General features: G+C 42.4%; 1 pseudogene; it reads left to right on the top strand.

Annotated features, from left to right (window-relative positions):
- The first annotated feature begins 12,875 nt into the window (after nucleotides 1–12,875).
- LOC140520184 (immunoglobulin kappa variable 2D-29-like) lies at nucleotides 12,876–13,550 on the top strand (annotated as a pseudogene).
- The last annotated feature ends 1,486 nt before the right edge of the window (nucleotides 13,551–15,036 follow it).

The following is a 15,036-nucleotide window of genomic DNA, read 5'->3' on the forward strand; positions in this document are numbered from 1 at the left end:
GAAATTCTTTCTGTCCTCTCCTCCTCAGTCAATATTGCATAGAAAGCAGTGAGTCATGGACCCAAGAGCTCAAGAAGACCAGGCAGCAGCCTGAGGAAATTCAACAGTGGGCCAAGCTTGGGACTGGTGCCAGGAAGCTGGCCATTCTGTTCTCCTCATAGATATGGTACGTTGTCAGAATCTTCCCCATCTTAGTAATGTTAGTCTAAGAGAACATTTTTTAAATCCATCCTGAGCTCCTCATTGCTATCTCTTACTGGGGAAGGAGTGCCCCCAAAGTGTGTGTGTGTGTGTGTGTGTGTGTGTGTGTGTGTGTGTGTGTGTGTGCGTGTGAACAAGACTTGAGTCCCTTCCCACCAGATTATAGGTACACAAAGACCATGCAGAGTACACATTCAGTATATCTCTTTTTCCTAGATGATAGCAAACCAAAAACAGAGTAGTGATACACAGGAGAATATATCAGATAATGCACAGTTATGTGAACAAAACAAGGAGAATGATTTATACAATAACCCAAAATATTAACTATAGCATTGTGAGAGAGGATAACTTTTTTATTAATTTTTTGCAAGACAGTTAGGGTTAAATGAATTGCCTGGTGTTGCCCAGTTAGTAAGTATCAATAGTCTGAGGCTGGATACGAACTCAGGTCCTCCTGACTTTAGGGCTGATGCTCTATCCACTGTGCTACCTTGCTGTTCCACAATGTTAACTTTCAAGACTTGAACAAGGAGACTTCTGGGAACCAAAATGGCAGAGTAAGAAGCAAGTTGCTGAAGTCCTGCCCTATTCACCACCAAGCAACAATAAATTCATGCCCCAAGAGAAATCACAGGACCCACTTTTCCTTGACTTCAACCAACTACATCCTACTATACAAGGAATAAAAAAACACTAAAACAATAGCCTGATGAATTTGGGAAATCAAAGGTGATTGGACAACTTTACAAGTCTCCTTGCAATCTTTAATTCTGCATTCAGAGAGCTTGTGCTATCATAATTCTAAATTCATGGTGGGGAAGGTGCTTCATGTTTGTGTGTAGGATAACAAAGGTCATGATAGTTTTTGAGGTTTTTTTTTCTCCAGTGTAGGGGAAAAACTCTCTTCTACATTCATTGTTAGTTAGCGAGTTTTACAGAGCCTGTGACAAACCCATGCCTAAGTGAGGGGCTTGTGACACTTGTTTCGGAAAGGCCAGCCACAATACATTCTATGAACCCTTGTAGGGACTACTGGTCTTCCTCGAGCTGAACTGCCAAGCATTCAAACTATGCTTCACAGAGCACAACTCTGATGGGCTGACCACGTTGGTCGAATGAAAATATGCACTTGCCAAAAAGACTATTTTATGGAGAACTCTCATGGGGCAGGCAATCACATGGTGGTCAGAAGAAGCAATCCAAAGATACTCTCAAGGTCTCTCTCAAGAACTTTGGATTTGACTGTGCAACATGGGAGACACTGGCACAGGACTGCTCAGCATGGCGTGCCCACATCAGAAAGGGTGCTGTGCTCTTTGAGCAAAGCAGAATTGAGACAGCACAAAGGAAACGTATGATGCACAAATTTGGAGTAACCACCCCAAATATTCACAGACTATCTGTGCCCAACCTGTGGTAGAGCATTCTGAGCTCATATTGGTCTAATCAGCCATAGTTGGACACACTGAAACTTCACTTTATCATGGTGATGTCATTTTAGTCCTCTTTGAAAACCAAGGACAACAATCAACCAATCTACTGATCTTCTCACTGGGGCCACTAGGTGGTGCCATAGTGTACCAAGCACTGGGCTTTGGAGAGTACATGGGGATTTGCTGCCACCTCCTGGTAAAGGGCTTCCCCACACAGGCTCTCTCTTTTAGATCTCATTTAGATTCCCCAATACACTTTTTTCCTTCTCATTGGAATAGTTTCTCTTAATGCCTTCTGACTTTCATTCTTGGAAATCTGCTGGTCCATCCTGTGCTGCTTTCTCTCATAAAATTCTGGTCCATGGGTTTGTCTTCATTCAGACTCAAAGAGTTTCAGAAAACCTGAATCTCAAACAGAGAAAGACAAATCTCCTTTATCAGTCACTTATGTTGCAAAAGGAAAAAGCCCAGGTGTCAGAGAGAAGAAAAGAGGTTCACAGTTCTGGACTCAGCCTTTACTTTCCTCATTCCCTAAGTCAAAAACTATGACTATAGATGTGGCTGCTGCAGTATTAGTCACAGTCCTTAGCTATGACTCATCCTTCTAAAGAGAAAAATGACTTGGCTGGGAGACACAGCACTGCTCAACAAAATGCAGTGTGATGGAATGGACAGAGAAAGTTCAGCAAGAAAGCTTTATGGAGAGGGGCTTTTCACACAGTGGAGGGGCAATCAGAAAGTCTGGACACACACAGGGAAATCCATTGGGACCCTGGACAGTGTTGGGTGCCCAACACAGGGGAAGCAGGATTGATTTATGGACCTTTCTTATCTGGATCAAACAGAGCCAAGCCATTGGGGACAGGAAGCAGAGAGCTCAGACCTGGTATGTAGGACAAGATCCAAGACAGATCCTGATTTTGAATGAGAGAAGTATGGAGGAAAAGGGAGGCTGGTTGATATTCAGATTCTCCACCTAGAAAGAAAGGAGAAGTTAGGCTGTTACCACTGGTCTGATTCATATGGGAAGATTCTGACATGGCTCTTTGGGCATCTTTGCTTAGCATTTTGAGGAGACTGCTATACTCCCCCAGGTCCATTCTTCTCAAATCTAGGCAACAGGCCTAGTTTTCCTCCCCTTTTCTATGAGAAGTTTTAAGATGCCATATTCACTTCTCACCAAGCAGCCTCATTATTGCGGAGAATGATATCTAGATGAGCAGTTGACCTAGTTGAGTCTTCTCCTATTTAAAGAATGGGAATTTCATTAGGGAAATCCATGAAACTGTTCATTTCTCTCCTTTTGGGAGGTGAGAGACTGCATTACTTGAGTAACAGAAGACCCCCTTCATTCTAGTGTCAAACTTCCATGCCAGCCTAACAATGTGTTTCTAGAACCATATTCTCAAATCTGTTTTCTCCTATTCTAGTGAATTGCAGTCCAATGAAAACAATATTATTTCACTGTTCTTGAATATTTACCCAAATGCTCTCTAACACCCTGCTTCTCCTTCCAATTCCTGATGTTCTTTTTGTATTTAGGTCTTCTTAATGTACATTGCTGTTACACACAGACACACACACATACACACACACACACACAGATATGTGCACACACATCCTATTACCTAGGTAGCTTACTTTGAAAAGTTATTCAAGAGTCATTCTCAAGTCCCAAGGCTAAATAATACCTATGTCATCATATTTGCAACTCATTGTTATGCAACCTTTAGGCATTTTTAGCTGGACACCTGAAGCCAGTATTTTACTTGCTGGATCCCTTCATGGATTTGTTGTCTTGAATTTCTGAGTTTCTCCTCTTCTTGTTGAAGATCTGTACCTACAGTATTCATAGCATCATGTACCTGAGAGAGGTAAAGGTAGAGGAGGATATGGACAGAAAAAGGACAGTGGTCAGCGGTGATTTTGGAGACAGCTATTTCATTAGTGTAGCAGTAATTACACTAGTGGTGAGAGGGATGCATTGAAGATACATAAAAGAGTAAGGTGATGAACATGGTAAGAGAACCCAAAAACTAGCTGTGAAGGAATATTATCTCATTTAGATTCTCACAACAACTTTGTGAGGCAGGTGTTATTATTATCCCCATCTGAAAGTTGAGGAAACCGAGGCTAAGTGATTTACCCAGGGGAGTTAGGGGCCTAACAGCTGAGCTCTGGGGGACACAGATCCCAGTCTCTTATATTTCTCATCTGAGCACTGTTCAGATGAAAATCATCAAGGTCCATTTAGGGGAAAGATTTTGAAGGGCTCCTGGAAAAGGGGAGGCCTGACATATCAGATGATCTTTTTGTACCCTGCCCTGACAGAGATATAAAGGTGGGGGGCAGTGACGGAGAAGAACCTTCTTGGAAGGTTACTTTAAGCCTCTCTGTTTGTCCTTTTCACATTGTTGGGTGTGTTTGAGAGTATGTGTTGCCCAGATAGGTTACGTGTGTTCCCATAGGTTTGTCCATAAGTTGCTCATATGAGGTGCTGTGAATAGATATCTCTAGTCTCTTCCTTTTACCCTTTGCCTAGGGAGATTTTCATTCTGACCAGGAGGAGGGCAGCAGATTGAGTTCTTGAGCCCAGAGACCAGGGTAGGATTTGATCTCTCTCATTAGTCTATTGGAAATAACGTTTGATATGTTCATTTTATTTAATAATATCTGTACCATATTATTACAGTGGAAAGTAAATTCTTTTTAAATATCAGAATTCCACTAGTGTAACAAAGTAATGCTCAAATATTTCAACATGTGTATAAGGGGAATGCTGAGACATTAGTCAGCTTATAATGTAATAAACCATCAATTCATAAGGACAGGAATATATTTTATCGGGTGGATATGACTCTTACAAAAAAAACACAAATAATGTTCACATTTTAAAAGTTTTCTATCTTTACTTCTGAACAAGCACTTCAAATACACAGAAAACAGGTAGCACTTAAAACACAATTTCAAAATAGTAGCAACAAAAATATAGTTCTAAGCTACACCATTTATTTATTATTATCTTTTACTACCTTTGTAAAAAATACTACTGTGTTAAGTAGCCTAGTTAACAACTGTTCAAGTCCCATCTTCAATACACACATGTTATCTGTGGGAAAGGTAGGGAGGAAGACTCTTGCCACAATATCTTGTTTTGTGTATCTCTAAGAGATAATCTTTAGGCCCTAGTCAAAGCAAGGCACCCCTAGACCTTGAGTTTCCATGATCCTCCAAGATTTATTTATGTCCAAGCTTAGCTCCTGATTTCTATCCTTTAGTGGGGATGTGTATCCCAAGTTATCTATCCAAGGCTTACTTCCCTTGTCACAAATTCCAGTTACATAAAAGTCAGGCCCCCTACCCTGCTGCTCAATTCCTTAACTCTTGTCTTTGCACTATTTATCCACTAGACCAGAGGTGTCAAACACCAGGATTGCTTCTTGAAGCAGATGAAAATGGAACTGAGAAATATTTAACAAAGCAAAAATATAATCAAACACTAAATAACGGTAATTTGTGGTTTTCTAAGTCAGTACGCAGCCAGCAGGGATCCTTAGAAATGGCTTCCTGTTCCCCTTTCTATTTGTGATGACTGCCTGAATGAACTCCCCTGTTGTTCTTCAACTAGTTAAGGTCAGGGAAGCAGCTACTTCCTCCATAGACACCATGACTGTATTGTACTTGAGCAGTTTCTATATAGCATTTGCCTCAATAGATGTTTGGGCCTTTTAGCTCAGAAAGAAACTATGTTGTTCAGAGTCCAAAAGTCAGAGCATCTGCTGAACTCAGGGAAAGACTGGGTATAATTGAGCCTTACGAAGGTGGTCGGGCATCCAAGGTTCTCCCATGGCAGGCAGTAGTAGAGTCTGAAGAAGAGGATACAGAGTTCTCTACCCCTGCCCATTCTAGACAGACTCACATCCTACCTTTCCTGCCCTCCAGGGAAGCTGGGCCCCTTCCTTATACCCTGCTCTCACTTCCCTAAGTCCTTTATTCTGCAGGTTCCTCAGATGAAGCCCATTAGGGACCTTCCCATTTAGGGGAAGGATTTGAAGGACTCTTTCCAAGGAATTGTCCTGACACTTCTGGATGCTTTTCAACAGACCTGCACTGACAGGAAGGACCAGGAAAAGAGCATTAGCAATGATCAAGAAACCCCATTCTAGGGCCCCATTTGGGAAATATAATTCTTAGGAAAGTCTATATCCCCATCCTTGTCATCCCTGAGAAATCCCCAGTTCATCTCCCTAGAACTGAGGACCCTGAGGAGTGGGTCTGATCATCACTCACTCCCCGTGAACAGAGGCTATTGGCCAGGCTGGCATGTGAGTAACACCCTGGGAAGCCTGCTTTAAGCTTCCCTTTCTGGCCTCTTACCATTAGAAGCTAAGCTCTGTGACTCTCCTGGGGTAAAGGTAGTGAATGGAGGAGGTACACAGACCCTCACTCACCACCAGGTACTCCAACCTGCCCCTTTACCAGCTCTTCTCCCATTCCTTAGACACTAAGATATTGCCCTTATTGCGGGCCACAATCTACACAACCAGTCCCTCAGAGTGTCACTTCTAGATCTTACTCTTACGGTAAATGGAAGTTCTCTTTAAACCAGAAAATTGCCGAGTTCATCATACTGGCCATCTCTGGGATGGTCAGGTTAGCTCAGACAATTATCTACTCCTCTGGACATATCTCTTGTCCAGTCACAGCAGAGTTCACAGCAACATGACAAAGATTCACTCTTTTGGCCAGTTAAGCAGGATACCCACTCTGTATTTCCCTCTCAGTCTAGAGGTGGCAGAAGAAAACAATGGGCCCATGTAAAAAATGTCAACTTTCCCCATTTCTAAGTGTTTCTTAAAAGCAACATACTGAAATGGAGAATGATTTTATTCAACTGGTCTTGCAAGTGTTATAGTAAGAACAATGGGTACAAAAATATTCCCCCAAAAAGTGAGTAACATACTCTGTCCAAGGAAAAGTGACCTCAAGAGAACATGTATGGCAAGAGTAACTCCTAACTCCTGATCACTAGGAGTCCTGTACCACTGGATTCTGATGATTCTGGAAGGAAGAATGATGCCCACTCCACACACATCTGCCTCCCTTCCACTTAATTTAGAAGTGAGTCGAGAGCAGGTTGCTGAAACAGCAGAGGTAGATACACTGTTGACTGTCTTCACAGCCCGGAACACAGGCTGCCCAGGCCATAGGGTCATCTTTTCCCTGGACTGAAGCAGCAGTGAGATTCAGCAACCCCTCTGGGTTCTTTTTGGAGGACTGAACTCATCTCCTGGTACAAAAATTTTCTGCTTCACCCAACTTGGAATTGCTTACCATGCAAGGCAGGGATGTCACCCTGTGGTTAAAAGACAAAAAAAATTGTACAAAACCTTGTTTGAAGATGATTCTACTCACGACGGGTACATGGAATGTGTACACATGTTTATGGACAACATGAATTCCATTAAATGGATTCAAGTTAAAGAGATATATTTTTTTGGACATAACTTCTATATAAATTCATTTTTTTTGACTCTGCTTATTTACCAGACTGGCATTTTTTCTTTCACATTCCATTCTCTCAATTAATTGGGGTTACAGGGATGGAAGGAATAGAAGTACTGATCTAAAAATAGATCCACTGAAACATTTTCAAATGAATGGAAGAAAACAGAAGAAAGATCAGAAGGAAACACAGTGGAGTAGACAAAAAAAATTAACAATTTATTATATACATTTTTTCCAAAAGGCAAGCAGTGTGAAATAGATATTCATGGTTTTACAGAAAGTGGCCTTTTTCTGTTTTGCCCTGTGGGTGGAAATGCTTTTTTTGTGCTTATATTTAAAAAGATAAAATTTAAAAACTAAAGCTTTACAGAAACATATTCAGTAGTAGCAAAGAACTGGAAAGAAAGATGCCCTGGAGAATGACTGCACACATTTTGGTACAAACATAAAAGAAAATCATCACAAAATAAATTATAACAGATATGAGAAAATCAGAAAAAAACTGGGAATATTTGAATGCATAATGAAGTAATCACATATAGGAAGAAAATGTACAGAATGAATCATGAATAGACTCCAGAAATCTATTAAATGCAATGCCCAGTCATGAAATGAAAGGGCTGACAGTCAAACATCCCTTCTTCCCCTCAGAACTGTGTGTTGAAAGATAAATAGGATGTGAGGAATGATGTCAAAGATGGACAATGTTTACTCTGCATTTTGTGTGTGTGAAAAAGCAGTGTTTGGGATGGGTCATTGAGGAGTGATTGCAAAGAAAAAATTAACAACTAAGTATATGAAGAATAACAACTGAAAAACATTAAGTTTAGAAACAACTGGGTCAAGACTGACATAAACTAATTCTGGAAGCTATTTGGACAGACACAAATATACACACATGGCTACATCAACAGAACAATGTTTCTTGGATCATGTTCCTACCTAGAATTCACAGCTCCATGCTAGGTCCCTAGGAAAGTGAATATCAAAATCAATTACTGGGAGTAATCCTGAGGGCTATACTCCTAACACTACAGCACCTGTGAGCTCCCTATTGACAAACAGTCTCAATTTGTTAAAACCATTCATTCAGGTGCTACAATAAGAATAGTTAATAAAAAAACATTCCCAGCCAAAGCCTGGAGCACCCTCTCCCCCAGATACCCACGGAGTCCTCACCATGAAAGATGGGCACGAAACTAAATACAGCAGCAGTGAGGCATCTGGAGAGAGAACATCAACAGCAAAGCGGTGATTCACCAGCTTTGGCAGCAAATGCCTTCCTCTTTTCATGGACCCCTAAGCAGCTCTTCCCCATTGGACCTCTCTGCTGGGTTTCTGCCATCTAGGCCTTTCTGGGGCCAGTAGAGATCACCTCATTCCACCAGGAGGGGTCAGGACACCTGCAGTTCTCTGTCCTTAGTATGTCTCTCTGCTCCCAAGATAGACAGACAATCCCTTTGCCCTCAGTCAGATGCCAGGAGATATTTCTAAGTGCACCAAAACCACAGACCTCTAGACCTCTCAATACTCCTCCATATTGTTTTGTGTGTATGTGTTTGTCCTTCACTGCTAAAGAAGACCATGCCATCAGAGAAATAATGACATGACATGCACTTGACTTTGTTTTGAGTGAGGGAGGGCTGTGCAGGTCACCAGCCTCACTTCTCCACCAGAGTCATCTGAATCCAGTGACCAGATATTCATCAGGATGACTGGAGATGACACAGAATTCCTCTAATATGCAAATAGAATAAACACAAAGAGAAAGAGCCAGCCATCTATTCCCATCTCCCATGATCAAGAGGGATATAGAGAGGGAAGCCAACTTTCCCCTCTCTGGCTCTCTAAAGGCAGCTAAAAGATGCTCTCCCTTACTCACATGGGATCTTTGTATGTATGTCAAGTTCTAGCTTAAGAACTCCTGGGTCACTAGTCCTTTCAGGTAAGCAGGCTTTTAGACTTCCTTATCACCCAGACACAACAAACCCTCAGTGATACGTGTCCAGAAATAGATTCAAAAAGTTTCATGTGATAGACCAGAATCATGCAGGGAATATCTGGATTGGCCCCTAAGGAGGACAAGGCTGAGTGTACCCCTTCAGTTAAGCAGAAAATAAGATTTTCTCATCATCCAGGCAGTACAAGCACTTAGTCATACATGACTTGTCCCACACAGGTTTCACCTGGTCTCTCCCTCATGGTGCTCTGCTTCCTGATAATCATTTAATATAAATTTTGGACTTTAATAAGGGCCCAAGCCTCAACTAATCAATCTGACTGTTTTGCTTTGCTCTAAAAATGCACTTTTCTGTGTCAGCAGTTTCAAAGACTTGTTTATGACAGGATACCTACAGCCAAAGTGGTGGGATTTTTTCTTATCTTGTATCACAGAGACATATGCTATATAGAGGAAATTCAGATATCCTTGAATCATAAATTCCAAATGACACTACTTTGTTAATGGTCTTGTCTCACTGTATTTACAACTTATTCAACTAAGAAAATTTCTTTCTCATGGTATAGTTAAACACATATAGAGACCATAAATCTGAGGGACACAGACATCCTGGGATTGTCCTAAAACAGATTTAAGCCTGGTCATTCTTGTACCAGACAGTCAGAAGTTTTTCTGTCTCCATGATCATGTAACCCCTAGCTTTAAGGGAATAAACAATAGGAATTTAGCCTGTTTGCCTTTTTTAACCAAACTTTCAGGTCATCATTCCTCAACTTGGTGGGCCAGCTACCTGCTCTGAGTGTTGGTTGTTAGGTGGGAGAGGGAGGCAAGCCCCTTCTACAGGGGAGTGGATTTGCCCTCTGATGATTATAAGTTCTGGGATGAAGGAAGGAATGTGGGAGGTGAGAGGTGGGAAAGAAGAGGTGCTGCCCATCCCAGGTCTCCTGTGTCTATCTTTCTGTTGGTATTTTTCCCAGTAAGTCATCATTGGCAGCATGTTGAAACATGCGTACATCTGGGATACATCTTTTCATTGCCTTTGGGTCACCTGAAATTGTTTTGAACCAAAGTTTAACTCTAAGAACCTGGTAAAAAAATCATACCAAATTATTTCTTGATAATTAAAACCATATTCAATTTCCTTTCCTTAGACAGAGGTTGGATGACCATGTTCAGGTGATGTTGAGGAAGGGACTTTTATCCTCTTGTGGATTGGAATCCTTCTCATTTCTGATTCCTTCCAGTGCTGAAATTCTGTGAATACCATGGACTTCAACTAGTCCTTGGAATAAAATAATCATAAATGAAAACCTGCAGACTGCCCAAATACATCCATGGCATCCAAGAAAAGTTTTTTCCTTTAATCTGAGAAATGCTTCCTATTCAAATGGTAAATCCTCCACCTGGAATTGCAGAAAGCCATGGAAAATACTGCACACAATGAGAAGGCATGGAGGAGCTGTGTGGTATTTGTAGAAAGAGGAACAACATCTATCCCATCACTTTGGCTAAATGGAGAAGGGGAAATGTTCTCCTCTTTTCTTCTAGCACTGGTCTGGTCCTCATACAGTCTTGAATAGAAAAGAGTGTTTCCTGTCTAGAAAGGGACTCTGTGCTTCAGAAGTCAAGTCCTTGAGGACACAGAGCAGAGCTTCTTCTATCTAGTGCTCTCAAGTTCTACTTAAAAACGAGTCACATTCCCCAGTGACTGGAACTCCAGGCTGAGGAGCTCACCATCCACACAGAATCTGACATATTTATGAAATTGCAACAAAGGGCAGAGGGGGAGCACTAATCTTCCCCCAAAGGGAGGACAGCAGGAGGAGAAGAGTAAGTGTGAGAAAAAGACTAATTCCCTCTCAAAGCAGAGGAATAATCATGAATAAGCAGAGTGGCCAAAGCCCCATTCTTTTCTCTTGAGGACTGCAAGACTTTGAAGAGAGGAGGGTCTGCTTATCTAGAAGGGTCCCAATTGGTGCCTGTCTTGACTCCCAAGAACACACAGGGAATGGAGCTTGGAGTGTAAATAAACAATTATGTCAGCTGGGTTGGGGGCCCTTTGTCCTTGACACATTCAGAGCCTCCGGCACGTAACAGCTTCAGGTTTTCTGGAATATACAGCAACTGAAGAAGACAATTTCAGGGGCCTCTTAGCATCCCCTAACCAGGTATTGTCAAGACACCTGAGAGTGGGGGGTTATCACTTGCCTCAATTTCAAAATTTTCTTAGGAAATGTCTGCCTTAGGAGGTTGGTGAAGCCAGAAAAGTGAAGGTTTGGGCACTTTTAATTATGAATAAATCCTAATATTATATTATATTCTTTCTCTCTTTTTTTACTCTAAGTAGGTACCCTATTGATTCATATTGCAGTTTCCATTCCAATAATCCTCCTGCTCTCCCAGTCATAGACATAAGTAGTATTTATCCTGTACTTGGCTTTCAAAGTCCTTCAAAAACCAGATGCTTCTTGACTTTCCAATCTGACACTTTGCTCTCTTCTAAGTACCCTATGGTTCCAAAACACTGGCCTTGCTATTCCTCCATCTTTCAGTTCTGGGCCTTTTCCCTGGCTGTCCCCCATGGCTGGAATGTTCTCCCTCTCCCACCTCCATCTCTGCTCCCTGGAGAATTTTGAGCCTGAAAAAAAAAATCTACTTTCTGCAAAAGGATTTTTCTGGTACTCCCCTTCCTCATCATCTACTTTCTGCCTTCATAATTGCCTTGACATCCACTGTATCTACCTTGTAGGTCCCCATCTATCTGTAGCATGTCGTTTCCATTAGAATGTCAACACTTTGAGGGCAGAGACTGTATTTCAGCCTTCCTTTGTATCCCCTGCACATGGCATCTTCCCTGGCTCATGATAAGAGCTGTATAAATGCTTGTGGATGACTCATTGACTGACCATATTTCCTTTCTCCAGGTACCCAGACTGCACTTGTACAGCTCCTTCTTTTTTCCTATTTAGGTGCAGGACTTTAGGGAAATTCCTAGTAAAACCCATGGTACTTGATGTGGCCCACTCTTCCAGCCTTTGGACAACTTTTTACATACTGCCCCTGTCCTTCTGCATGGAAAACAATTCCCCAAAAGATTTCCCTGCACATTTGATCCATAATTTAAAAACGAATGAGGAGATAAAGGGCAGAAATTACCACGAATGCTTTCAGATCCTTTTCTGAGGCAAGATTCTCACTTCCCAGTTTCCTTTCCCCTTGGATGCCCAAATGCCCATCAGGGCAGGGTCCATGCAGTCTTGCTTTTCCTCACCAAATACTTCTGGATCTCAATGACTTTTCCCTTCTATCCCACCCCAGACTTCCCCAAAGAGCTGGTTTCCCTAAATCATACCAAGGAATAAAAGAATAGCAGGCCTTCCATGTCAGGAAACTCCATACTAAGATGCCAAAAAGATCGTTAATTAGTGGGACATCAGGTCATGGGTTGGAACAAAGTGCAGGATGTCAGCAGCTATCAGATCTTTGCTGGATTCAGGCAGTAACCTCTTTCCAGTAGACAATGTTGCCTCTTATGTAAGCCCTCTGGCCTTTTAGAAATATAAAACTGATCAAATCTTTTTAAAAACCTAAGTACAAGTGGGAATACCAGGAGGCCTGATCACTCAAAGGTCCCAAGAGGAGAGACGTCTTCAGGGTATCAAGGTCTCAGGGCCTTCCCCTGAGCTGAGTCAGTCACTTGTACTCCTAAAAGTCCCATCCCCCAGTTGCTTTGCATAAAGAGATCCCCAAGGGGAGGGCCTGCAGACACAGGGACATAAACTGCGGCTGGGGGCAGAGCATCCACAGGGGAGGAGACACTGCACAATGGAGTCCCTGTACCAGCTTCTCTGTGGGCTCCTCATGCTTTTGGTCCCAGGTGAGAACATGGAACAACACAACACGCAGCTATGCAGCTTTTCATAAGAAGAGAGAATTCAAAGGAGCTTAGAATCTCTGGCACCATGGGCTAGAAAAATCCAAGGGGGAATGAGGATTTCTAGGAGGTCAGTGGGGTTTGCAGAGCCAGGCTGTCTGTGGAATAAATATCACAAGAGAAGGAAACTTGGTTCTGTCATATTCCATGCTGGTTAATCTTTAATGCCTGCTTTTAGGTTCCAGAGGAGACATTGTGCTGACCCAGTCTCCAGCCTCAGTGTCTGTGACCCCTGGAGAGAGAGTCACCATCAGCTGCAAGGCCAGTCAGAGTGTCAAACACAGTGATGGGAAGACTTAATCTGCACTGGGTCCGACAGAAACCTGGACAGTCTCCTCAGGGACTCATTTACCAGGTTTCCAACCTGCACTCAGGAGTGCCTGCCAGGTTCAGTGGCAGCGGTGCTGAGAAGGATTTCACCCTCACAATCAACGGCGTGGAGGCTGAAGATGGAGCAGTTTATTACTGTGCTCAAACACTTGCTACTCCTCCCACAGTGCTACATCCCTGAACAAAAACCTCCCCAGGCTGAAGCTGGCTGGTCAGGGGGGTTCAGCTGTCTCCTCTCCTTCCTATCTTGCAGCAGCTGCAGGGCTGCCTGCTCGGGGGCAGGGTCTCTGGGGCTTAGGTGAGAAAAGGGACTCAGGGCTCAGGGGAAAGGCCAAGGTCTGGCAGCTCTGGGCCCTGGGGGCTCTTGCTCCTCCTCAGCCAAGAGCAGTACAGTCAAGTAAAGAGCAAACCCCTCCCAGATTGGGTCACCCTACAATGCCCAGGGCCTAAAGCCCTCTCCCATTCAAATTTCACCTGACTCCCCACTGAGTGAGAAGCAAAGAAGAAAGTGAAATCTTTAGCCAGAGATTCTTTCTGTCTTTTATTCCTAGCTCAGAATGCCATAGAAGGTAATGAGTCATGAATTGAAAAGCTCAAGAAAAACTGGCAGCAGCCAAACAAAACCCGCCAATGGGCCAAGTTTGAATTTCACATCCTGAGTCCATTTTCTCTGACTATGCTTTTAAATCGGATTTTTATCAAAATTTTTGTTCATGTTAGTGCACCCTGGAGAGATCTCTGTAGCATCTTCTCTACTGAATCTTTTCCAAGGAGGTCAGTTCCTACAAAGAGGAATAAGAGATTGGTGCCTGGAAGCTGTCCATTCTGCTCTCCTCATAGATAATGGTGCCTGGTCAGAATCTTCCTCATCTTAATAATGTTATTTCAAGAAAACTATATTTTTTTCTTTTTTAAAATCATGCTAACCTCATCATTGCTATCCCTGACTGGGAAAGGAGTGCCCTAAGTTGTGTGTGTGTGTGTGTGTGTGTGTGTGTGTGTGTGTGTGTTTGTATATCCATTTTGAGTCCCTTCCCACCAGAAGCATATTACCTAAAGACCACACAGACAATATACCCCCTTTTCCTTGATGATAGAGACTGAAAAATGGAGCAATGGTACAGTTGCAAATATACCAGATAATACACAAAGTGATGGAGCATTTCAGAGTGATGTCAGTAGGAGAATGATTTATATAATTCCACAATATAATAACAATATTGTTGTGACTTATTTATTTTTGCCAGATAATTAAGATTAAATGACTTGCCCTCTGCTGCACAGCTAGTACGTGTCAACTCTCTGAGGCTGGATTTGCACTCAGGTCCTCCAGACCCTAGGGTGAGTGCTCTATCCACTGTGCTACCCAGCTTCTCCAAAATGTTGACTTTAAAAGACTTGAGCAAGGAGACTTTTGGGAGCCAAGATGGCAGAGCAAAGAGTGAATCACTGAAACTCTACCATATTTAATACCAAGCAACCATAAAATCACACCCACAAACATATACTAGGTATCATGTTACATTCAAAACTCCTCGATTTTCACAAACCATATCCTTTCATGCAAGGAAGAAACAAAAATTAAGACGATACCCTGATGAATTCAGGAAATCAAAGGGGACTGGATGACTTTTCAAACCTATTTGAAATACTTAATTCTACCAGCT

The sequence above is a fragment of the Notamacropus eugenii genome, chromosome 1 (assembly GCF_028372415.1).
Source record: "Notamacropus eugenii isolate mMacEug1 chromosome 1, mMacEug1.pri_v2, whole genome shotgun sequence".
In the NCBI taxonomy this organism is placed as follows: domain Eukaryota; kingdom Metazoa; phylum Chordata; class Mammalia; order Diprotodontia; family Macropodidae; genus Notamacropus; species Notamacropus eugenii.